The sequence below is a fragment of the Phyllostomus hastatus genome, unplaced genomic scaffold (assembly GCF_019186645.2).
Source record: "Phyllostomus hastatus isolate PE091 unplaced genomic scaffold, TTU_PhHast_1.1 phas_scaffold_555, whole genome shotgun sequence".
Classification (NCBI taxonomy): domain Eukaryota; kingdom Metazoa; phylum Chordata; class Mammalia; order Chiroptera; family Phyllostomidae; genus Phyllostomus; species Phyllostomus hastatus.
This window is the reverse complement of record NW_025334036.1, coordinates 14,703,812-14,725,954: the sequence shown is the minus strand read 5'-3', so window position 1 is coordinate 14,725,954 and position 22,143 is coordinate 14,703,812. Positions and strand designations below refer to the sequence as shown.

Sequence of the window (22,143 nt, the reverse complement as noted above, 5' to 3'; positions counted from 1 at the left end):
AGAGAGACACAACACGCTTTGAGGCAAAGCAGGGGCCAGGTGGGACATTGTCCTCTGATGGAGAGACGATGAGCCGGGAACATGGTCTCCGCCTTTACCTTCTAGGGGCTTGGTTGCTTAGACAGAGCTCGAGGACAGTTGGCGGACTCAGGGAGACGCTGCAGGCACGGACTGACGGGTTCCCAGGCTACCTGCCTGCTGCGTGTGTTCTGGGCCCAAGTTCCAGCGCATCCAGTTGCAGCTTGCGACTATGGATGGGTGGCCCTCGGAGCAGCTGGGTGGCTGGCGGGCGGGCGGGCGGGCGGGCGGCCCCACGGAGGGCGCGGCGCGAGGGCCGGGGAGGGCGGGCGGCCCCGACGCGGTGCTCGGGCTCTTGAGGCTCCCGGCGGCGGCCTCCCTCGTCTACGGCCATACCACCCTGAACGCGCCCGATCTCGTCTGATCTCGGAAGCTAAGCAGGGTCGGGCCTGGTTAGTACTTGGATGGGAGACCGCCTGGGAATACCGGGTGCTGTAGGCTTTTTGTCCTGCTTTTCCACCTTCCCCGGCCGCGGCTGGGGGACCGCGGCCGGCCGGGCCCTCCTGGACTGCGCGCCGGGCCCCTCCGCAGGCTCCCTGGCAGCGAGCGCTCTGCTCTCCGCAGTTCCCTGGCCCGAAGGCTCCCGGCCGCCACCTGCTGGGCAGGGCCCCCCTGCACGGAGGCCGGGCCCAGGACCGGTCCGTGGGCGTGTCCCGCCCAGCGGCCTCCGGCTGGAAGCCCCCCCCACGCCCCCCTCCCCACACCCCCAATACCCCCGCCGCCACCCACCCGCCCCCCCCACCCCGGCCGGGCCTCCACAGCCCCGGAGTACCCCTCGGTTGGCCCAGGACCCCCGACCCCAGCCCCCTGGCCTGGTGGCCAGCGTTCGCCCAGGTGCGCTGGGGCGCCAGGAAGCCGTGGCCAGCAGGGCGCAGGGACGGAGCCTCCCGCGTGCGGGCCCGCGGCGCACGTCCCCGGGTCGGTGGGTGGACGCGGACGCCCGCCCGGCACCGCCCCCGCACCCTTGAGGCTTCCTCCGGCCGGGAGCCGGCCCCGGCAACAGGGGAGCCTGGCCGGTGTGCGCGTGTGCAAGGGGTGGCCCGCGGAGCAGCTGGGTGGCGGGTGGACGGCCCGACGGAGGGCCCGGCGCGCGGGCCGGGGAGGGCCGGCGGCCCGGCCGGCCGCGGGGCTCGGGCTCTTGAGGCTCCCGGCGGCGGCCTCCCTCGTCTACGGCCATACCACCCTGAACGCGCCCGATCTCGTCTGATCTCGGAAGCTAAGCAGGGTCGGGCCTGGTTAGTACTTGGATGGGAGACCGCCTGGGAATACCGGGTGCTGTAGGCTTTTTGTCCTGCTTTTCCATCTTCCCCGGCCGCGGCTGGGGACCGCGGCCCGCCGGGTCCTCCTCGAGTGGGCGCGAGGCCCCCTAGCAGGCTCCCTGGCCCGGGGGGCCCCCCCTTGGGCCCCACCTGCTGGGTGTGGCTGCCTGCCTGGAGGCCACGCCCAGGACGCGTCCGTGGGCGCGTCCCGACCTGTGGCCTCCGGGTGGAAGCCCCCCCCTGCCCCCCACCCCGCTCCCCGGGCCCGCCCGCCCCCGCTCGGGCCCTCCACCGCCCCCGAATGCCCCTCCGTTCTCCCAGGTCCCCGGTCCCCAGCCCCCAGCCCTGTTGGCCAGCGTTCGCCCAGGTCCGCTCGGCCACCCCCAAGCCGTGCCCACGGTGCTGGGATCCGGGCGTCCCCCCGTGCAGGCTCTGGGCCCGCGTCCCAGGGACCATCCTCCCTGGAATGAGTCCCAAAATGCAATCAAAGCTTGTCACGGCAAGGGTCGCGGTGCCCTTCTCTGCAAAGAGCAGCCAAGGCACTGTGGGGACGCTCTCCCCTCGAGAGAGTGGCCGCGCCGGGCCGGCCCTTTTTCTCCCCAGGATCTCGATAGTCCTTGGCAATTTGTTCGCTGCAGCCGCAACACCCGGTCCCTGCGGGCTGGGGTCCTCATCGGGCAATTCATTCTTCCTTGGAGAACGTCCAGATGATGACGTGGCTTGCTAATGCTTCAGCGTTCTGCTCATACAACTTTGGACGACCCCGAAGTTTGGAGGGTATGCTCTTCTATGGCTTCCTACAGACGTTGTTTGACCTTCGAGGCTTCCCGTCGACCATGCGTGCTGAAGTGCTTCTTTGCCATGCTTTGAGGACGGGCTCAAGCTCCAACACAAAGGGAGCTGGCTTCCCGTCGCCGTCCCCGCCACAGTCGCCACCCACAGGCCGTGACTGTGTGGCTTCTCAACGACCAGTTCCGCCTTGAGCCCAAAGCACGCTATTCTCCAGCACTTGCACTCACGTCCTCTCTCAACAAGGCACTGCCTCTTGCTCGCCCCGACACCCTGGGCCCCCAGTGGCAGAGAATCAGCACCCAGACCACGTCCCCCCAACAAAGTCCAGGTCACTGCCCAAACCAAGAAGCTCTGCCGGGGCTGGGCCCCCGACTCCAACCCGCAGGGGGAGAGGAAGGGCACGTCCCCGCCAGCGGGCCCAGCCCTGCCTCATTTCCCTGCGGACAGACAAGGCCTCGTGACACAGCCTCAGCCCTCTATGCAGTCGGAGGGCAAGTCCCTTCGAATTCAGGAAACCCAGCAAGACTGGCTCCATGCAGACACCCTACCCCAGCGGCTAGGGTGCCTGCACAAGGAGGAGCACGCTGGGTGGGCAAACCTGAGCCAGGCTCTCTCGGCCCCTTCCTCGCACCCAAGACCCGAAGCCCCAGTCGGGGTTCCTGCTTTCAAGGAACCTGGCCTCTGGAGCGGTGAGGGACTCGCATCCTCGACGGGTGTCCGCCTGCAGACCGAGCCTCCCGCCTCGGCCTCTCGCTACGCCCACGGACGCCGGACAGGGAAAGGAGCGCAGGGTGGGTCCCCGCCTCGGCATCGGCAATCCATCAGTGCCAACAGGCTGGCGAAATGAAACGTCCGAAAGACCCGGCCCAGGTTTCTGGAGAGCATCCCCGCGCCTATCCAAAGACAGGCTCTCTGCGAAACGAAAGGGTTCGCTTGCACGCTTGGAAGTCTTTTTTCCAAGAAAGTTTATGGAACCGTGGGCTGGCAAGAAGCAAAGACGGGGTCGTGGGGTGTGAACTGTGAATGGCCAGCAAGTGGGGTGGGCAGGTGGGTGGCGGTGGGGGGGGGGCTGCGTGTGGGCCTTCCTGGAGGTGAAGGGCTTTTCCTCTCTTTGAAGCATGAAATGTGTTGGGGTTACAAAGTTCATGAAATCACATGGGTTTCGGGTGCCCGACTCTGTCCTACATCACCTGTCTATTGTATTGTGTTTTCGCCACCCGCAAGTCACGTCTCTTCCCATCACCATCTGCGCCCCGCGTTCCCTGCTGGGGCCTCCCTCCACCCCGATTTCCCTCTGGTGACGACCGTGCTGTCGTCTGCCGGTGAAGTTTTGTCCCCCCCCGGCCCCCCCCACCCACCCCACTAAATCCCCTCTCATGTTCCACCGGCTCGCCTGCCCCAGCCCCGGTGACAGCTAGGAGTCGGCTTCTATTTTGCTGGTTAGTTATTTTGTTCAATGGATTCCACATACAAGGGGGGAGGGGGAATCCCAAACGTTCAGAATTCTCTTCTGCGGGGCAGGCCCCTTGTAGTACACCTTTGCCCCAACCCACCCGCCCCCCCCACCCCCAGCTGTTTTAAGAATCCATTTGTATCTGCCTACCCACTGGTGCTGTTGCGAGAGGCTGCGTTCGGCTACAGTAAACTATTGGAAGGGAGGGTGGGGCGCTGTGCTCATACCCATCTCATGATGGGTGATTGACGAGTGAACTGCCCAGAACACACTGAGCCTTCAGCAGTTTTGGATACAAAATGGCCTGACCCCTGTGCCCCCATCCTCCTTATCACCGAATCTCTCCCCGAGTGACTTTGTCGCCGCTCGCCGTCGCTGCCGTCGCCGTCGTTTCCCTAGGTGAGAAAAAGTCCCCAGAGGGAAATGTTTTCCCAATGTGGAAGAGGTGAAAGGAAAAACAGCAGGAGCACTCAATGGCATCCAAGTCCACGAGTTCAAAAACCGTTTTGGGCAGTGGAAAACAGCCTCCGTAGGTGTATTGCATCCAATGGAGAGCCTTTGGAGGGCAACTGAGGTTTCAACGTGGAAGAACACATGCACGATTGTTTTCTAAATAAACCCTGCGAGTTTGGGGTTCCCCCCACTCATGGAAGTGACATCGATTGTGTTTGTCCCGCTCCGACTGGCTTCTTTGACTTCGCGTACTACTGCTGTCCATGTCCATCCACGCTGTCGCCCAAGGTAAGATTTCCTTCTTTCTCACAGCTGAGTCGTGTTCCGTCGTGTGAATGTCCCACCGCTGTTTCATCGCCTTTCCTACCGACGGCACCAGGGCTGCTGCCCACATTTTCGCCGATGCCAGTCACGCTGCGATGAACATCCGGGTGAATACATTCTTGGCGCTGAGTGTCTCGGGTTCCTTGGGATGTACTCCTGTCACGACCAGCGCGGAGTCGGGGTTCCTGAGTGGGGACGACGGGAGGCTAAGAGAGACACAACACGCTTTGAGGCAAAGCAGGGGCCAGGTGGGACATTGTCCTCTGATGGAGAGACGATGAGCCGGGAACATGGTCTCCGCCTTTACCTTCTAGGGCTTGGTTGCTTAGACAGAGCTCGAGGACAGTTGGCGGACTCAGGGAGACGCTGCAGGCACGGACTGACGGGTTCCCAGGCTACCTGCCTGCTGCGTGTGTTCTGGGCCCAAGTTCCAGCGCATCCAGTTGCAGCTTGCGACTATGGATGGGTGGCCCTCGGAGCAGCTGGGTGGCTGGCGGGCGGGCGGGCGGGCGGGCGGCCCCACGGAGGGCGCGGCGCGAGGGCCGGGGAGGGCGGGCGGCCCCGACGCGGTGCTCGGGCTCTTGAGGCTCCCGGCGGCGGCCTCCCTCGTCTACGGCCATACCACCCTGAACGCGCCCGATCTCGTCTGATCTCGGAAGCTAAGCAGGGTCGGGCCTGGTTAGTACTTGGATGGGAGACCGCCTGGGAATACCGGGTGCTGTAGGCTTTTTGTCCTGCTTTTCCACCTTCCCCGGCCGCGGCTGGGGGACCGCGGCCGGCCGGGCCCTCCTGGACTGCGCGCCGGGCCCCTCCGCAGGCTCCCTGGCAGCGAGCGCTCTGCTCTCCGCAGTTCCCTGGCCCGAAGGCTCCCGGCCGCCACCTGCTGGGCAGGGCCCCCTGCACGGAGGCCGGGCCCAGGACCGGTCCGTGGGCGTGTCCCGCCCAGCGGCCTCCGGCTGGAAGCCCCCGCCTCGCCCGCCTCCCCCACACCCCCAAAACCCCCCCCGCCACCCACCCGCCCCCCCCACCCCGGCCGGGCCTCCACAGCCCCGGAGTACCCCTCGGTTGGCCCAGGACCCCCGACCCCAGCCCCCTGGCCTGGTGGCCAGCGTTCGCCCAGGTGCGCTGGGGCGCCAGGAAGCCGTGGCCAGCAGGGCGCAGGGACGGAGCCTCCCGCGTGCGGGCCCGCGGCGCACGTCCCCGGGTCGGTGGGTGGACGCGGACGCCCGCCCGGCACCGCCCCGCACCCTTGAGGCTTCCTCCGGCCGGGAGCCGGCCCCGGCAACAGGGGAGCCTGGCCGGTGTGCGCGTGTGCAAGGGGTGGCCCGCGGAGCAGCTGGGTGGCGGGTGGACGGCCCGACGGAGGGCCCGGCGCGCGGGCCGGGGAGGGCCGGCGGCCCGGCCGGCCGCGGGGCTCGGGCTCTTGAGGCTCCCGGCGGCGGCCTCCCTCGTCTACGGCCATACCACCCTGAACGCGCCCGATCTCGTCTGATCTCGGAAGCTAAGCAGGGTCGGGCCTGGTTAGTACTTGGATGGGAGACCGCCTGGGAATACCGGGTGCTGTAGGCTTTTTGTCCTGCTTTTCCATCTTCCCCGGCCGCGGCTGGGGACCGCGGCCCGCCGGGTCCTCCTCGAGTGGGCGCGAGGCCCCCTAGCAGGCTCCCTGGCCCGGGGGGCCCCCCTTGGGCCCCACCTGCTGGGTGTGGCTGCCTGCCTGGAGGCCACGCCCAGGACGCGTCCGTGGGCGCCTCCCGACCTGTGGCCTCCGGGTGGAAGCCCCCCCGCCCCCACCCCGCTCCCCGGGCCCGCCCGCCCCCGCTCGGGCCCTCCACCGCCCCCGAATGCCCCCTCCGTTCTCCCAGGTCCCCGGTCCCCAGCCCCCCAGCCCTGTTGGCCAGCGCTCGCCCAGGTCCGCTCGGCCACCCCCAAGCCGTGCCCACGGTGCTGGGATCCGGGCGTCCCCCCGTGCAGGCTCTGGGCCCGCGTCCCAGGGACCATCCTCCCTGGAATGAGTCCCAAAATGCAATCAAAGCTTGTCACGGCAAGGGTCGCGGTGCCCTTCTCTGCAAAGAGCAGCCAAGGCACTGTGGGACGCTCTCCCCTCGAGAGAGTGGCCGCGCCGGGCCGGCCCTTTTTCTCCCCAGGATCTCGATAGTCCTTGGCAATTTGTTCGCTGCAGCCGCAACACCCGGTCCCTGCGGGCTGGGGTCCTCATCGGGCAATTCATTCTTCCTTGGAGAACGTCCAGATGATGACGTGGCTTGCTAATGCTTCAGCGTTCTGCTCATACAACTTTGGACGACCCCGAAGTTTGGAGGGTATGCTCTTCTATGGCTTCCTACAGACGTTGTTTGACCTTCGAGGCTTCCCGTCGACCATGCGTGCTGAAGTGCTTCTTTGCCATGCTTTGAGGACGGGCTCAAGCTCCAACACAAAGGGAGCTGGCTTCCCGTCGCCGTCCCCCGCCACAGTCGCCACCCACAGGCCGTGACTGTGTGGCTTCTCAACGACCAGTTCCGCCTTGAGCCCAAAGCACGCTATTCTCCAGCACTTGCACTCACGTCCTCTCTCAACAAGGCACTGCCTCTTGCTCGCCCCGACACCCTGGGCCCCAGTGGCAGAGAATCAGCACCCAGACCACGTCCCCCAACAAAGTCCAGGTCACTGCCCAAACCAAGAAGCTCTGCCGGGGCTGGGCCCCGACTCCAACCCCGCAGGGGGAGAGGAAGGGCACGCCCCGCCAGCGGGCCCAGCCCTGCCTCATTTCCCTGCGGACAGACAAGGCCTCGTGACACAGCCTCAGCCCTCTATGCAGTCGGAGGGCAAGTCCCTTCGAATTCAGGAAACCCAGCAAGACTGGCTCCATGCAGACACCCTACCCCAGCGGCTAGGGTGCCTGCACAAGGAGGAGCACGCTGGGTGGGCAAACCTGAGCCAGGCTCTCTCGGCCCCTTCCTCGCACCCAAGACCCGAAGCCCCAGTCGGGGTTCCTGCTTTCAAGGAACCTGGCCTCTGGAGCGGTGAGGGACTCGCATCCTCGACGGGTGTCCGCCTGCAGACCGAGCCTCCCGTCTCGGCCTCTCGCTACGCCCACGGACGCCGGACAGGGAAAGGAGCGCAGGGTGGGTCCCCGCCTCGGCATCGGCAATCCATCAGTGCCAACAGGCTGGCGAAATGAAACGTCCGAAAGACCCGGCCCAGGTTTCTGGAGAGCATCCCCGCGCCTATCCAAAGACAGGCTCTCTGCGAAACGAAAGGGTTCGCTTGCACGCTTGGAAGTCTTTTTTCCAAGAAAGTTTATGGAACCGTGGGCTGGCAAGAAGCAAAGACGGGGTCGTGGGGGTGTGAACTGTGAATGGCCAGCAAGTGGGGTGGGCAGGAGGGTGGCGGTGGGGGGCTGCGTGTGGGCCTTCCTGGAGGTGAAGGGCTTTTCCTCTCTTTGAAGCATGAAATGTGTTGGGGTTACAAAGTTCATGAAATCACATGGGTTTCGGGTGCCCGACTCTGTCCTACATCACCTGTCTATTGTATTGTGTTTTCGCCACCCGCAAGTCACGTCTCTTCCCATCACCATCTGCGCCCCCCGCGTTCCCTGCTGGGGCCTCCCTCCACCCCGATTTCCCTCTGGTGACGACCGTGCTGTCGTCTGCCGGTGAAGTTTTGTCCCCCCCGGCCCCCCCCACCCACCCCACTCAATCCCCTCTCATGTTCCACCGGCTCGCCTGCCCCAGCCCCGGTGACAGCTAGGAGTCGGCTTCTATTTTGCTGGTTAGTTATTTTGTTCAATGGATTCCACATACAAGGGGGGAGGGGGAATCCCAAACGTTCAGAATTCTCTTCTGCGGGGCAGGCCCCTTGTAGTACACCTTTGCCCCAACCCACCCGCCCCCCCCACCCCCAGCTGTTTTAAGAATCCATTTGTATCTGCCTACCCACTGGTGCTGTTGCGAGAGGCTGCGTTCGGCTACAGTAAACTATTGGAAGGGAGGGTGGGGCGCTGTGCTCATACCCATCTCATGATGGGTGATTGACGAGTGAACTGCCCAGAACACACTGAGCCTTCAGCAGTTTTGGATACAAAATGGCCTGACCCCTGTGCCCCATCCTCCTTATCACCGAATCTCTCCCCGAGTGACTTTGTCGTCGCTGCCGCTGCGTCGCCGTCGCCGTTTCCCTAGGTGAGAAAAAGTCCCCAGAGGGAAATGTTTTCCCAATGTGGAAGAGGTGAAAGGAAAAACAGCAGGAGCACTCAATGGCATCCAAGTCCACGAGTTCAAAAACCGCTTTTGGGCAGTGGAAAACAGCCTCCGTAGGTGTATTGCATCCAATGGAGAGCCTTTGGAGGGCAACTGAGGTTTCAACGTGGAAGAACACATGCACGATTGTTTTCTAAATAAACCCTGCGAGTTTGGGGTTCCCCCCACTCATGGAAGTGACATCGATTGTGTTTGTCCCGCTCCGACTGGCTTCTTTGACTTCGCGTACTACTGCTGTCCATGTCCATCCACGCTGTCGCCCAAGGTAAGATTTCCTTCTTTCTCACAGCTGAGTCGTGTTCCGTCGTGTGAATGTCCCACCGCTGTTTCATCGCCTTTCCTACCGACGGCACCAGGGCTGCTGCCCACATTTTCGCCGATGCCAGTCACGCTGCGATGAACATCCGGGTGAATACATTCTTGGCGCTGAGTGTCTCGGGTTCCTTGGGATGTACTCCTGTCACGACCAGCGCGGAGTCGGGGTTCCTGAGTGGGGACGACGGGAGGCTAAGAGAGACACAACACGCTTTGAGGCAAAGCAGGGGGCCAGGTGGGACATTGTCCTCTGATGGAGAGACGATGAGCCGGGAACATGGTCTCCGCCTTTACCTTCTAGGGCTTGGTTGCTTAGACAGAGCTCGAGGACAGTTGGCGGACTCAGGGAGACGCTGCAGGCACGGACTGACGGGTTCCCAGGCTACCTGCCTGCTGCGTGTGTTCTGGGCCCAAGTTCCAGCGCATCCAGTTGCAGCTTGCGACTATGGATGGGTGGCCCTCGGAGCAGCTGGGTGGCTGGCGGGCGGGCGGGCGGGCGGGCGGCCCCACGGAGGGCGCGGCGCGAGGGCCGGGGAGGGCGGGCGGCCCCGACGCGGTGCTCGGGCTCTTGAGGCTCCCGGCGGCGGCCTCCCTCGTCTACGGCCATACCACCCTGAACGCGCCCGATCTCGTCTGATCTCGGAAGCTAAGCAGGGTCGGGCCTGGTTAGTACTTGGATGGGAGACCGCCTGGGAATACCGGGTGCTGTAGGCTTTTTGTCCTGCTTTTCCACCTTCCCCGGCCGCGGCTGGGGACCGCGGCCGGCCGGGCCCTCCTGGACTGCGCGCCGGGCCCCTCCGCAGGCTCCCTGGCAGCGAGCGCTCTGCTCTCCGCAGTTCCCTGGCCCGAAGGCTCCCGGCCGCCACCTGCTGGGCAGGGCCCCCTGCACGGAGGCCGGGCCCAGGACCGGTCCGTGGGCGTGTCCCGCCCAGCGGCCTCCGGCTGGAAGCCCCCGCCTCGCCCGCCTCCCCCACACCCCCAAAACCCCCGCCGCCACCCACCCGCCCCCCCACCCCGGCCGGGCCTCCACAGCCCCGGAGTACCCCTCGGTTGGCCCAGGACCCCCGACCCCAGCCCCCTGGCCTGGTGGCCAGCGTTCGCCCAGGTGCGCTGGGGCGCCAGGAAGCCGTGGCCAGCAGGGCGCAGGGACGGAGCCTCCCGCGTGCGGGCCCGCGGCGCACGTCCCCGGGTCGGTGGGTGGACGCGGACGCCCGCCCGGCACCGCCCCGCACCCTTGAGGCTTCCTCCGGCCGGGAGCCGGCCCCGGCAACAGGGGAGCCTGGCCGGTGTGCGCGTGTGCAAGGGGTGGCCCGCGGAGCAGCTGGGTGGCGGGTGGACGGCCCGACGGAGGGCCCGGCGCGCGGGCCGGGGAGGGCCGGCGGCCCGGCCGGCCGCGGGGCTCGGGCTCTTGAGGCTCCCGGCGGCGGCCTCCCTCGTCTACGGCCATACCACCCTGAACGCGCCCGATCTCGTCTGATCTCGGAAGCTAAGCAGGGTCGGGCCTGGTTAGTACTTGGATGGGAGACCGCCTGGGAATACCGGGTGCTGTAGGCTTTTTGTCCTGCTTTTCCATCTTCCCCGGCCGCGGCTGGGGACCGCGGCCCGCCGGGTCCTCCTCGAGTGGGCGCGAGGCCCCTAGCAGGCTCCCTGGCCCGGGGGGCCCCCCTTGGGCCCCACCTGCTGGGTGTGGCTGCCTGCCTGGAGGCCACGCCCAGGACGCGTCCGTGGGCGCCTCCCGACCTGTGGCCTCCGGGTGGAAGCCCCCCCCTGCCCCCCACCCCGCTCCCCGGGCCCGCCCGCCCCCGCTCGGGCCCTCCACCGCCCCCGAATGCCCCTCCGTTCTCCCAGGTCCCCGGTCCCCAGCCCCCAGCCCTGTTGGCCAGCGTTCGCCCAGGTCCGCTCGGCCACCCCAAGCCGTGCCCACGGTGCTGGGATCCGGGCGTCCCCCCGTGCAGGCTCTGGGCCCGCGTCCCAGGGACCATCCTCCCTGGAATGAGTCCCAAAATGCAATCAAAGCTTGTCACGGCAAGGGTCGCGGTGCCCTTCTCTGCAAAGAGCAGCCAAGGCACTGTGGGACGCTCTCCCTCGAGAGAGTGGCCGCGCCGGGCCGGCCCTTTTTCTCCCCAGGATCTCGATAGTCCTTGGCAATTTGTTCGCTGCAGCCGCAACACCCGGTCCCTGCGGGCTGGGGTCCTCATCGGGCAATTCATTCTTCCTTGGAGAACGTCCAGATGATGACGTGGCTTGCTAATGCTTCAGCGTTCTGCTCATACAACTTTGGGACGACCCCCGAAGTTTGGAGGGTATGCTCTTCTATGGCTTCCTACAGACGTTGTTTGACCTTCGAGGCTTCCCGTCGACCATGCGTGCTGAAGTGCTTCTTTGCCATGCTTTGAGGACGGGCTCAAGCTCCAACACAAAGGGAGCTGGCTTCCCGTCGCCGTCCCCCGCCACAGTCGCCACCCACAGGCCGTGACTGTGTGGCTTCTCAACGACCAGTTCCGCCTTGAGCCCAAAGCACGCTATTCTCCAGCACTTGCACTCACGTCCCTCTCTCAACAAGGCACTGCCTCTTGCTCGCCCCGACACCCTGGGCCCCAGTGGCAGAGAATCAGCACCCAGACCACGTCCCCCCAACAAAGTCCAGGTCACTGCCCAAACCAAGAAGCTCTGCCGGGGCTGGGCCCCGACTCCAACCCCGCAGGGGGAGAGGAAGGGCACGTCCCCCGCCAGCGGGCCCAGCCCTGCCTCATTTCCCTGCGGACAGACAAGGCCTCGTGACACAGCCTCAGCCCTCTATGCAGTCGGAGGGCAAGTCCCTTCGAATTCAGGAAACCCAGCAAGACTGGCTCCATGCAGACACCCTACCCCAGCGGCTAGGGTGCCTGCACAAGGAGGAGCACGCTGGGTGGGCAAACCTGAGCCAGGCTCTCTCGGCCCCTTCCTCGCACTCCAAGACCCGAAGCCCCAGTCGGGGTTCCTGCTTTCAAGGAACCTGGCCTCTGGAGCGGTGAGGGACTCGCATCCTCGACGGGTGTCCGCCTGCAGACCGAGCCTCCCGCCTCGGCCTCTCGCTACGCCCACGGACGCCGGACAGGGAAAGGAGCGCAGGGTGGGTCCCCGCCTCGGCATCGGCAATCCATCAGTGCCAACAGGCTGGCGAAATGAAACGTCCGAAAGACCCGGCCCAGGTTTCTGGAGAGCATCCCCGCGCCTATCCAAAGACAGGCTCTCTGCGAAACGAAAGGGTTCGCTTGCACGCTTGGAAGTCTTTTTTCCAAGAAAGTTTATGGAACCGTGGGCTGGCAAGAAGCAAAGACGGGGTCGTGGGGTGTGAACTGTGAATGGCCAGCAAGTGGGGTGGGCAGGAGGGTGGCGGTGGGGGGGGGGCTGCGTGTGGGCCTTCCTGGAGGTGAAGGGCTTTTCCTCTCTTTGAAGCATGAAATGTGTTGGGGTTACAAAGTTCATGAAATCACATGGGTTTCGGGTGCCCGACTCTGTCCTACATCACCTGTCTATTGTATTGTGTTTTCGCCACCCGCAAGTCACGTCTCTTCCCATCACCATCTGCGCCCCCCGCGTTCCCTGCTGGGGCCTCCCTCCACCCCGATTTCCCTCTGGTGACGACCGTGCTGTCGTCTGCCGGTGAAGTTTTGTCCCCCCCCGGCCCCCCCCACCCACCCCCACTCAATCCCCTCTCATGTTCCACCGGCTCGCCTGCCCCAGCCCCGGTGACAGCTAGGAGTCGGCTTCTATTTTGCTGGTTAGTTATTTTGTTCAATGGATTCCACATACAAGGGGGGAGGGGGAATCCCAAACGTTCAGAATTCTCTTCTGCGGGGCAGGCCCCTTGTAGTACACCTTTGCCCCAACCCACCCGCCCCCCCCACCCCCAGCTGTTTTAAGAATCCATTTGTATCTGCCTACCCACTGGTGCTGTTGCGAGAGGCTGCGTTCGGCTACAGTAAACTATTGGAAGGGAGGGTGGGGCGCTGTGCTCATACCCATCTCATGATGGGTGATTGACGAGTGAACTGCCCAGAACACACTGAGCCTTCAGCAGTTTTGGATACAAAATGGCCTGACCCCTGTGCCCCATCCTCCTTATCACCGAATCTCTCCCCGAGTGACTTTGTCGTCGTCGCCGCTCGCCGCCGTCGCTGTCGTTTCCCTAGGTGAGAAAAAGTCCCCAGAGGGAAATGTTTTCCCAATGTGGAAGAGGTGAAAGGAAAAACAGCAGGAGCACTCAATGGCATCCAAGTCCACGAGTTCAAAAACCGTTTTGGGCAGTGGAAAACAGCCTCCGTAGGTGTATTGCATCCAATGGAGAGCCTTTGGAGGGCAACTGAGGTTTCAACGTGGAAGAACACATGCACGATTGTTTTCTAAATAAACCCTGCGAGTTTGGGGTTCCCCCACTCATGGAAGTGACATCGATTGTGTTTGTCCCGCTCCGACTGGCTTCTTTGACTTCGCGTACTACTGCTGTCCATGTCCATCCACGCTGTCGCCCAAGGTAAGATTTCCTTCTTTCTCACAGCTGAGTCGTGTTCCGTCGTGTGAATGTCCCACCGCTGTTTCATCGCCTTTCCTACCGACGGCACCAGGGCTGCTGCCCACATTTTCGCCGATGCCAGTCACGCTGCGATGAACATCCGGGTGAATACATTCTTGGCGCTGAGTGTCTCGGGTTCCTTGGGATGTACTCCTGTCACGACCAGCGCGGAGTCGGGGTTCCTGAGTGGGGGACGACGGGAGGCTAAGAGAGACACAACACGCTTTGAGGCAAAGCAGGGGGCCAGGTGGGACATTGTCCTCTGATGGAGAGACGATGAGCCGGGAACATGGTCTCCGCCTTTACCTTCTAGGGCTTGGTTGCTTAGACAGAGCTCGAGGACAGTTGGCGGACTCAGGGAGACGCTGCAGGCACGGACTGACGGGTTCCCAGGCTACCTGCCTGCTGCGTGTGTTCTGGGCCCAAGTTCCAGCGCATCCAGTTGCAGCTTGCGACTATGGATGGGTGGCCCTCGGAGCAGCTGGGTGGCTGGCGGGCGGGCGGGCGGGCGGGCGGGCGGCCCCACGGAGGGCGCGGCGCGAGGGCCGGGGAGGGCGGGCGGCCCCGACGCGGTGCTCGGGCTCTTGAGGCTCCCGGCGGCGGCCTCCCTCGTCTACGGCCATACCACCCTGAACGCGCCCGATCTCGTCTGATCTCGGAAGCTAAGCAGGGTCGGGCCTGGTTAGTACTTGGATGGGAGACCGCCTGGGAATACCGGGTGCTGTAGGCTTTTTGTCCTGCTTTTCCACCTTCCCCGGCCGCGGCTGGGGACCGCGGCCGGCCGGGCCCTCCTGGACTGCGCGCCGGGCCCCTCCGCAGGCTCCCTGGCAGCGAGCGCTCTGCTCTCCGCAGTTCCCTGGCCCGAAGGCTCCCGGCCGCCACCTGCTGGGCAGGGCCCCCTGCACGGAGGCCGGGCCCAGGACCGGTCCGTGGGCGTGTCCCGCCCAGCGGCCTCCGGCTGGAAGCCCCCGCCTCGCCCGCCTCCCCACACCCCAATACCCCGCCGCCACCCACCCGCCCCCCACCCCGGCCGGGCCTCCACAGCCCCGGAGTACCCCTCGGTTGGCCCAGGACCCCCGACCCCAGCCCCCTGGCCTGGTGGCCAGCGTTCGCCCAGGTGCGCTGGGGCGCCAGGAAGCCGTGGCCAGCAGGGCGCAGGGACGGAGCCTCCCGCGTGCGGGCCCGCGGCGCACGTCCCCGGGTCGGTGGGTGGACGCGGACGCCCGCCCGGCACCGCCCCGCACCCTTGAGGCTTCCTCCGGCCGGGAGCCGGCCCCGGCAACAGGGGAGCCTGGCCGGTGTGCGCGTGTGCAAGGGGTGGCCCGCGGAGCAGCTGGGTGGCGGGTGGACGGCCCGACGGAGGGCCCGGCGCGCGGGCCGGGGAGGGCCGGCGGCCCGGCCGGCCGCGGGGCTCGGGCTCTTGAGGCTCCCGGCGGCGGCCTCCCTCGTCTACGGCCATACCACCCTGAACGCGCCCGATCTCGTCTGATCTCGGAAGCTAAGCAGGGTCGGGCCTGGTTAGTACTTGGATGGGAGACCGCCTGGGAATACCGGGTGCTGTAGGCTTTTTGTCCTGCTTTTCCATCTTCCCCGGCCGCGGCTGGGGACCGCGGCCCGCCGGGTCCTCCTCGAGTGGGCGCGAGGCCCCCTAGCAGGCTCCCCTGGCCCGGGGGGCCCCCCTTGGGCCCCACCTGCTGGGTGTGGCTGCCTGCCTGGAGGCCACGCCCAGGACGCGTCCGTGGGCGCCTCCCGACCTGTGGCCTCCGGGTGGAAGCCCCCCCCTGCCCCCCACCCCCGCTCCCCGGGCCCGCCCGCCCCCGCTCGGGCCCTCCACCGCCCCCGAATGCCCCCTCCGTTCTCCCAGGTCCCCGGTCCCCAGCCCCCCAGCCCTGTTGGCCAGCGCTCGCCCAGGTCCGCTCGGCCACCCCAAGCCGTGCCCACGGTGCTGGGATCCGGGCGTCCCCCGTGCAGGCTCTGGGCCCGCGTCCAGGGACCATCCTCCCTGGAATGAGTCCCAAAATGCAATCAAAGCTTGTCACGGCAAGGGTCGCGGTGCCCTTCTCTGCAAAGAGCAGCCAAGGCACTGTGGGACGCTCTCCCCTCGAGAGAGTGGCCGCGCCGGGCCGGCCCTTTTTCTCCCCAGGATCTCGATAGTCCTTGGCAATTTGTTCGCTGCAGCCGCAACACCCGGTCCCTGCGGGCTGGGGTCCTCATCGGGCAATTCATTCTTCCTTGGAGAACGTCCAGATGATGACGTGGCTTGCTAATGCTTCAGCGTTCTGCTCATACAACTTTGGACGACCCCGAAGTTTGGAGGGTATGCTCTTCTATGGCTTCCTACAGACGTTGTTTGACCTTCGAGGCTTCCCGTCGACCATGCGTGCTGAAGTGCTTCTTTGCCATGCTTTGAGGACGGGCTCAAGCTCCAACACAAAGGGAGCTGGCTTCCCGTCGCCGTCCCCCGCCACAGTCGCCACCCACAGGCCGTGACTGTGTGGCTTCTCAACGACCAGTTCCGCCTTGAGCCCAAAGCACGCTATTCTCCAGCACTTGCACTCACGTCCCTCTCTCAACAAGGCACTGCCTCTTGCTCGCCCCGACACCCTGGGCCCCAGTGGCAGAGAATCAGCACCCAGACCACGTCCCCCCAACAAAGTCCAGGTCACTGCCCAAACCAAGAAGCTCTGCCGGGGCTGGGCCCCGACTCCAACCCCGCAGGGGGAGAGGAAGGGCACGTCCCTCGCCAGCGGGCCCAGCCCTGCCTCATTTCCCTGCGGACAGACAAGGCCTCGTGACACAGCCTCAGCCCTCTATGCAGTCGGAGGGCAAGTCCCTTCGAATTCAGGAAACCCAGCAAGACTGGCTCCATGCAGACACCCTACCCCAGCGGCTAGGGTGCCTGCACAAGGAGGAGCACGCTGGGTGGGCAAACCTGAGCCAGGCTCTCTCGGCCCCTTCCTCGCACTCCAAGACCCGAAGCCCCAGTCGGGGTTCCTGCTTTCAAGGAACCTGGCCTCTGGAGCGGTGAGGGACTCGCATCCTCGACGGGTGTCCGCCTGCAGACCGAGCCTCCCGCCTCGGCCTCTCGCTACGCCCACGGACGCCGGACAGGGAAAGGAGCGCAGGGTGGGTCCCCGCCTCGGCATCGGCAATCCATCAGTGCCAACAGGCTGGCGAAATGAAACGTCCGAAAGACCCGGCCCAGGTTTCTGGAGAGCATCCCCGCGCCTATCCAAAGACAGGCTCTCTGCGAAACGAAAGGGTTCGCTTGCACGCTTGGAAGTCTTTTTCCAAGAAAGTTTATGGAACCGTGGGCTGGCAAGAAGCAAAGACGGGGTCGTGGGGTGTGAACTGTGAATGGCCAGCAAGTGGGGTGGGCAGGAGGGTGGCGGTGGGGGGCTGCGTGTGGGCCTTCCTGGAGGTGAAGGGCTTTTCCTCTCTTTGAAGCATGAAATGTGTTGGGGGTTACAAAGTTCATGAAATCACATGGGTTTCGGGTGCCCGACTCTGTCCTACATCACCTGTCTATTGTATTGTGTTTTCGCCACCCGCAAGTCACGTCTCTTCCCATCACCATCTGCGCCCCGCGTCCCCTGCTGGGGCCTCCCTCCACCCCGATTTCCCTCTGGTGACGACCGTGCTGTCGTCTGCCGGTGAAGTTTTGTCCCCCCCCGGCCCCCCCCACCCACCCCACTCAATCCCCCTCTCATGTTCCACCGGCTCGCCTGCCCCAGCCCCGGTGACAGCTAGGAGTCGGCTTCTATTTTGCTGGTTAGTTATTTTGTTCAATGGATTCCACATACAAGGGGGGAGGGGGAATCCCAAACGTTCAGAATTCTCTTCTGCGGGGCAGGCCCCTTGTAGTACACCTTTGCCCCAACCCACCCGCCCCCCCCACCCCCAGCTGTTTTAAGAATCCATTTGTATCTGCCTACCCACTGGTGCTGTTGCGAGAGGCTGCGTTCGGCTACAGTAAACTATTGGAAGGGGAGGGTGGGGCGCTGTGCTCATACCCATCTCATGATGGGTGATTGACGAGTGAACTGCCCAGAACACACTGAGCCTTCAGCAGTTTTGGATACAAAATGGCCTGACCCCTGTGCCCCATCCTCCTTATCACCGAATCTCTCCCCGAGTGACTTTGTCGTCGTCGCCGCTCGTCGTCGTCGCTGTCGTTTCCCTAGGTGAGAAAAAGTCCCCAGAGGGAAATGTTTTCCCAATGTGGAAGAGGTGAAAGGAAAAACAGCAGGAGCACTCAATGGCATCCAAGTCCACGAGTTCAAAAACCGTTTTGGGCAGTGGAAAACAGCCTCCGTAGGTGTATTGCATCCAATGGAGAGCCTTTGGAGGGCAACTGAGGTTTCAACGTGGAAGAACACATGCACGATTGTTTTCTAAATAAACCCTGCGAGTTTGGGGTTCCCCCACTCATGGAAGTGACATCGATTGTGTTTGTCCCGCTCCGACTGGCTTCTTTGACTTCGCGTACTACTGCTGTCCATGTCCATCCACGCTGTCGCCCAAGGTAAGATTTCCTTCTTTCTCACAGCTGAGTCGTGTTCCGTCGTGTGAATGTCCCACCGCTGTTTCATCGCCTTTCCTACCGACGGCACCAGGGCTGCTGCCCACATTTTCGCCGATGCCAGTCACGCTGCGATGAACATCCGGGTGAATACATTCTTGGCGCTGAGTGTCTCGGGTTCCTTGGGATGTACTCCTGTCACGACCAGCGCGGAGTCGGGGGTTCCTGAGTGGGGACGACGGGAGGCTAAGAGAGACACAACACGCTTTGAGGCAAAGCAGGGGCCAGGTGGGACATTGTCCTCTGATGGAGAGACGATGAGCCGGGAACATGGTCTCCGCCTTTACCTTCTAGGGCTTGGTTGCTTAGACAGAGCTCGAGGACAGTTGGCGGACTCAGGGAGACGCTGCAGGCACGGACTGACGGGTTCCCAGGCTACCTGCCTGCTGCGTGTGTTCTGGGCCCAAGTTCCAGCGCATCCAGTTGCAGCTTGCGACTATGGATGGGTGGCCCTCGGAGCAGCTGGGTGGCTGGCGGGCGGGCGGGCGGGCGGGCGGGCCCCCACGGAGGGCGCGGCGCGAGGGCCGGGGAGGGCGGGCGGCCCCGACGCGGTGCTCGGGCTCTTGAGGCTCCCGGCGGCGGCCTCCCTCGTCTACGGCCATACCACCCTGAACGCGCCCGATCTCGTCTGATCTCGGAAGCTAAGCAGGGTCGGGCCTGGTTAGTACTTGGATGGGAGACCGCCTGGGAATACCGGGTGCTGTAGGCTTTTTGTCCTGCTTTTCCACCTTCCCCGGCCGCGGCTGGGGGACCGCGGCCGGCCGGGCCCTCCTGGACTGCGCGCCGGGCCCCTCCGCAGGCTCCCCTGGCAGCGAGCGCTCTGCTCTCCGCAGTTCCCTGGCCCGAAGGCTCCCGGCCGCCACCTGCTGGGCAGGGCCCCCTGCACGGAGGCCGGGCCCAGGACCGGTCCGTGGGCGTGTCCCGCCCAGCGGCCTCCGGCTGGAAGCCCCCGCCTCGCCCGCCTCCCCACACCCCAATACCCCGCCGCCACCCACCCGCCCCCCACCCCCGGCCGGGCCTCCACAGCCCCGGAGTACCCCTCGGTTGGCCCAGGACCCCCGACCCCAGCCCCCTGGCCTGGTGGCCAGCGTTCGCCCAGGTGCGCTGGGGCGCCAGGAAGCCGTGGCCAGCAGGGCGCAGGGACGGAGCCTCCCGCGTGCGGGCCCGCGGCGCACGTCCCCGGGTCGGTGGGTGGACGCGGACGCCCGCCCGGCACCGCCCCCGCACCCTTGAGGCTTCCTCCGGCCGGGAGCCGGCCCCGGCAACAGGGGAGCCTGGCCGGTGTGCGCGTGTGCAAGGGGTGGCCCGCGGAGCAGCTGGGTGGCGGGTGGACGGCCCGACGGAGGGCCCGGCGCGCGGGCCGGGGAGGGCCGGCGGCCCGGCCGGCCGCGGGGCTCGGGCTCTTGAGGCTCCCGGCGGCGGCCTCCCTCGTCTACGGCCATACCACCCTGAACGCGCCCGATCTCGTCTGATCTCGGAAGCTAAGCAGGGTCGGGCCTGGTTAGTACTTGGATGGGAGACCGCCTGGGAATACCGGGTGCTGTAGGCTTTTTGTCCTGCTTTTCCATCTTCCCCGGCCGCGGCTGGGGACCGCGGCCCGCCGGGTCCTCCTCGAGTGGGCGCGAGGCCCCCTAGCAGGCTCCCCTGGCCCGGGGGGCCCCCCTTGGGCCCCACCTGCTGGGTGTGGCTGCCTGCCTGGAGGCCACGCCCAGGACGCGTCCGTGGGCGCCTCCCGACCTGTGGCCTCCGGGTGGAAGCCCCCCCCTGCCCCCCACCCCCGCTCCCCGGGCCCGCCCGCCCCCGCTCGGGCCCTCCACCGCCCCCGAATGCCCCCTCCGTTCTCCCAGGTCCCCGGTCCCCAGCCCCCAGCCCTGTTGGCCAGCGTTCGCCCAGGTCCGCTCGGCCACCCCAAGCCGTGCCCACGGTGCTGGGATCCGGGCGTCCCCCGTGCAGGCTCTGGGCCCGCGTCCAGGGACCATCCTCCCTGGAATGAGTCCCAAAATGCAATCAAAGCTTGTCACGGCAAGGGTCGCGGTGCCCTTCTCTGCAAAGAGCAGCCAAGGCACTGTGGGACGCTCTCCCCTCGAGAGAGTGGCCGCGCCGGGCCGGCCCTTTTTCTCCCCAGGATCTCGATAGTCCTTGGCAATTTGTTCGCTGCAGCCGCAACACCCGGTCCCTGCGGGCTGGGGTCCTCATCGGGCAATTCATTCTTCCTTGGAGAACGTCCAGATGATGACGTGGCTTGCTAATGCTTCAGCGTTCTGCTCATACAACTTTGGACGACCCCGAAGTTTGGAGGGTATGCTCTTCTATGGCTTCCTACAGACGTTGTTTGACCTTCGAGGCTTCCCGTCGACCATGCGTGCTGAAGTGCTTCTTTGCCATGCTTTGAGGACGGGCTCAAGCTCCAACACAAAGGGAGCTGGCTTCCCGTCGCCGTCCCCCGCCACAGTCGCCACCCACAGGCCGTGACTGTGTGGCTTCTCAACGACCAGTTCCGCCTTGAGCCCAAAGCACGCTATTCTCCAGCACTTGCACTCACGTCCCTCTCTCAACAAGGCACTGCCTCTTGCTCGCCCCGACACCCTGGGCCCCCAGTGGCAGAGAATCAGCACCCAGACCACGTCCCCCCAACAAAGTCCAGGTCACTGCCCAAACCAAGAAGCTCTGCCGGGGCTGGGCCCCGACTCCAACCCGCAGGGGGAGAGGAAGGGCACGTCCCTCGCCAGCGGGCCCAGCCCTGCCTCATTTCCCTGCGGACAGACAAGGCCTCGTGACACAGCCTCAGCCCTCTATGCAGTCGGAGGGCAAGTCCCTTCGAATTCAGGAAACCCAGCAAGACTGGCTCCATGCAGACACCCTACCCCAGCGGCTAGGGTGCCTGCACAAGGAGGAGCACGCTGGGTGGGCAAACCTGAGCCAGGCTCTCTCGGCCCCTTCCTCGCACTCCAAGACCCGAAGCCCCCAGTCGGGGTTCCTGCTTTCAAGGAACCTGGCCTCTGGAGCGGTGAGGGACTCGCATCCTCGACGGGTGTCCGCCTGCAGACCGAGCCTCCCGTCTCGGCCTCTCGCTACGCCCACGGACGCCGGACAGGGAAAGGAGCGCAGGGTGGGTCCCCGCCTCGGCATCGGCAATCCATCAGTGCCAACAGGCTGGCGAAATGAAACGTCCGAAAGACCCGGCCCAGGTTTCTGGAGAGCATCCCCGCGCCTATCCAAAGACAGGCTCTCTGCGAAACGAAAGGGTTCGCTTGCACGCTTGGAAGTCTTTTTCCAAGAAAGTTTATGGAACCGTGGGCTGGCAAGAAGCAAAGACGGGGTCGTGGGGTGTGAACTGTGAATGGCCAGCAAGTGGGGTGGGCAGGAGGGTGGCGGTGGGGGGCTGCGTGTGGGCCTTCCTGGAGGTGAAGGGCTTTTCCTCTCTTTGAAGCATGAAATGTGTTGGGGTTACAAAGTTCATGAAATCACATGGGTTTCGGGTGCCCGACTCTGTCCTACATCACCTGTCTATTGTATTGTGTTTTCGCCACCCGCAAGTCACGTCTCTTCCCATCACCATCTGCGCCCCGCGTCCCCTGCTGGGGCCTCCCTCCACCCCGATTTCCCTCTGGTGACGACCGTGCTGTCGTCTGCCGGTGAAGTTTTGTCCCCCCCCGGCCCCCCCCACCCACCCCCACTCAAATCCCCTCTCATGTTCCACCGGCTCGCCTGCCCCAGCCCCGGTGACAGCTAGGAGTCGGCTTCTATTTTGCTGGTTAGTTATTTTGTTCAATGGATTCCACATACAAGGGGGGGAGGGGGGAATCCCAAACGTTCAGAATTCTCTTCTGCGGGGCAGGCCCCTTGTAGTACACCTTTGCCCCAACCCACCCGCCCCCCCCACCCCCAGCTGTTTTAAGAATCCATTTGTATCTGCCTACCCACTGGTGCTGTTGCGAGAGGCTGCGTTCGGCTACAGTAAACTATTGGAAGGGAGGGTGGGGCGCTGTGCTCATACCCATCTCATGATGGGTGATTGACGAGTGAACTGCCCAGAACACACTGAGCCTTCAGCAGTTTTGGATACAAAATGGCCT

General features: G+C 65.0%; 10 non-coding genes across 10 annotated transcripts; all 10 read left to right on the top strand.

Annotated features, from left to right (window-relative positions):
• Nucleotides 1–400: 400 nt before the first annotated feature.
• LOC123809845 lies at nucleotides 401–519 on the top strand. The gene has a single exon (XR_006784134.1). It is a non-coding gene; the product is annotated as a 5S ribosomal RNA (ribosomal RNA).
• A 724-nt stretch (nucleotides 520–1,243) lies between these two features.
• LOC123809844 lies at nucleotides 1,244–1,362 on the top strand. The gene has a single exon (XR_006784133.1). It is a non-coding gene; the product is annotated as a 5S ribosomal RNA (ribosomal RNA).
• Nucleotides 1,363–4,967: 3,605 nt separating this feature from the next.
• LOC123809843 lies at nucleotides 4,968–5,086 on the top strand. The gene has a single exon (XR_006784132.1). It is a non-coding gene; the product is annotated as a 5S ribosomal RNA (ribosomal RNA).
• A 723-nt stretch (nucleotides 5,087–5,809) lies between these two features.
• On the top strand, nucleotides 5,810–5,928 carry LOC123809841. Its single transcript, XR_006784130.1, has one exon. It is a non-coding gene; the product is annotated as a 5S ribosomal RNA (ribosomal RNA).
• Nucleotides 5,929–9,525: 3,597 nt separating this feature from the next.
• Nucleotides 9,526–9,644, top strand: LOC123809840. The gene has a single exon (XR_006784129.1). It is a non-coding gene; the product is annotated as a 5S ribosomal RNA (ribosomal RNA).
• Nucleotides 9,645–10,365: 721 nt separating this feature from the next.
• On the top strand, nucleotides 10,366–10,484 carry LOC123809839. The gene has a single exon (XR_006784128.1). It is a non-coding gene; the product is annotated as a 5S ribosomal RNA (ribosomal RNA).
• A 3,612-nt stretch (nucleotides 10,485–14,096) lies between these two features.
• Nucleotides 14,097–14,215, top strand: LOC123809838. Its single transcript, XR_006784127.1, has one exon. It is a non-coding gene; the product is annotated as a 5S ribosomal RNA (ribosomal RNA).
• Nucleotides 14,216–14,932: 717 nt separating this feature from the next.
• Nucleotides 14,933–15,051, top strand: LOC123809837. Its single transcript, XR_006784126.1, has one exon. It is a non-coding gene; the product is annotated as a 5S ribosomal RNA (ribosomal RNA).
• A 3,606-nt stretch (nucleotides 15,052–18,657) lies between these two features.
• LOC123809836 lies at nucleotides 18,658–18,776 on the top strand. The gene has a single exon (XR_006784125.1). It is a non-coding gene; the product is annotated as a 5S ribosomal RNA (ribosomal RNA).
• Nucleotides 18,777–19,497: 721 nt separating this feature from the next.
• On the top strand, nucleotides 19,498–19,616 carry LOC123809835. The gene has a single exon (XR_006784124.1). It is a non-coding gene; the product is annotated as a 5S ribosomal RNA (ribosomal RNA).
• Nucleotides 19,617–22,143: the final 2,527 nt, after the last annotated feature.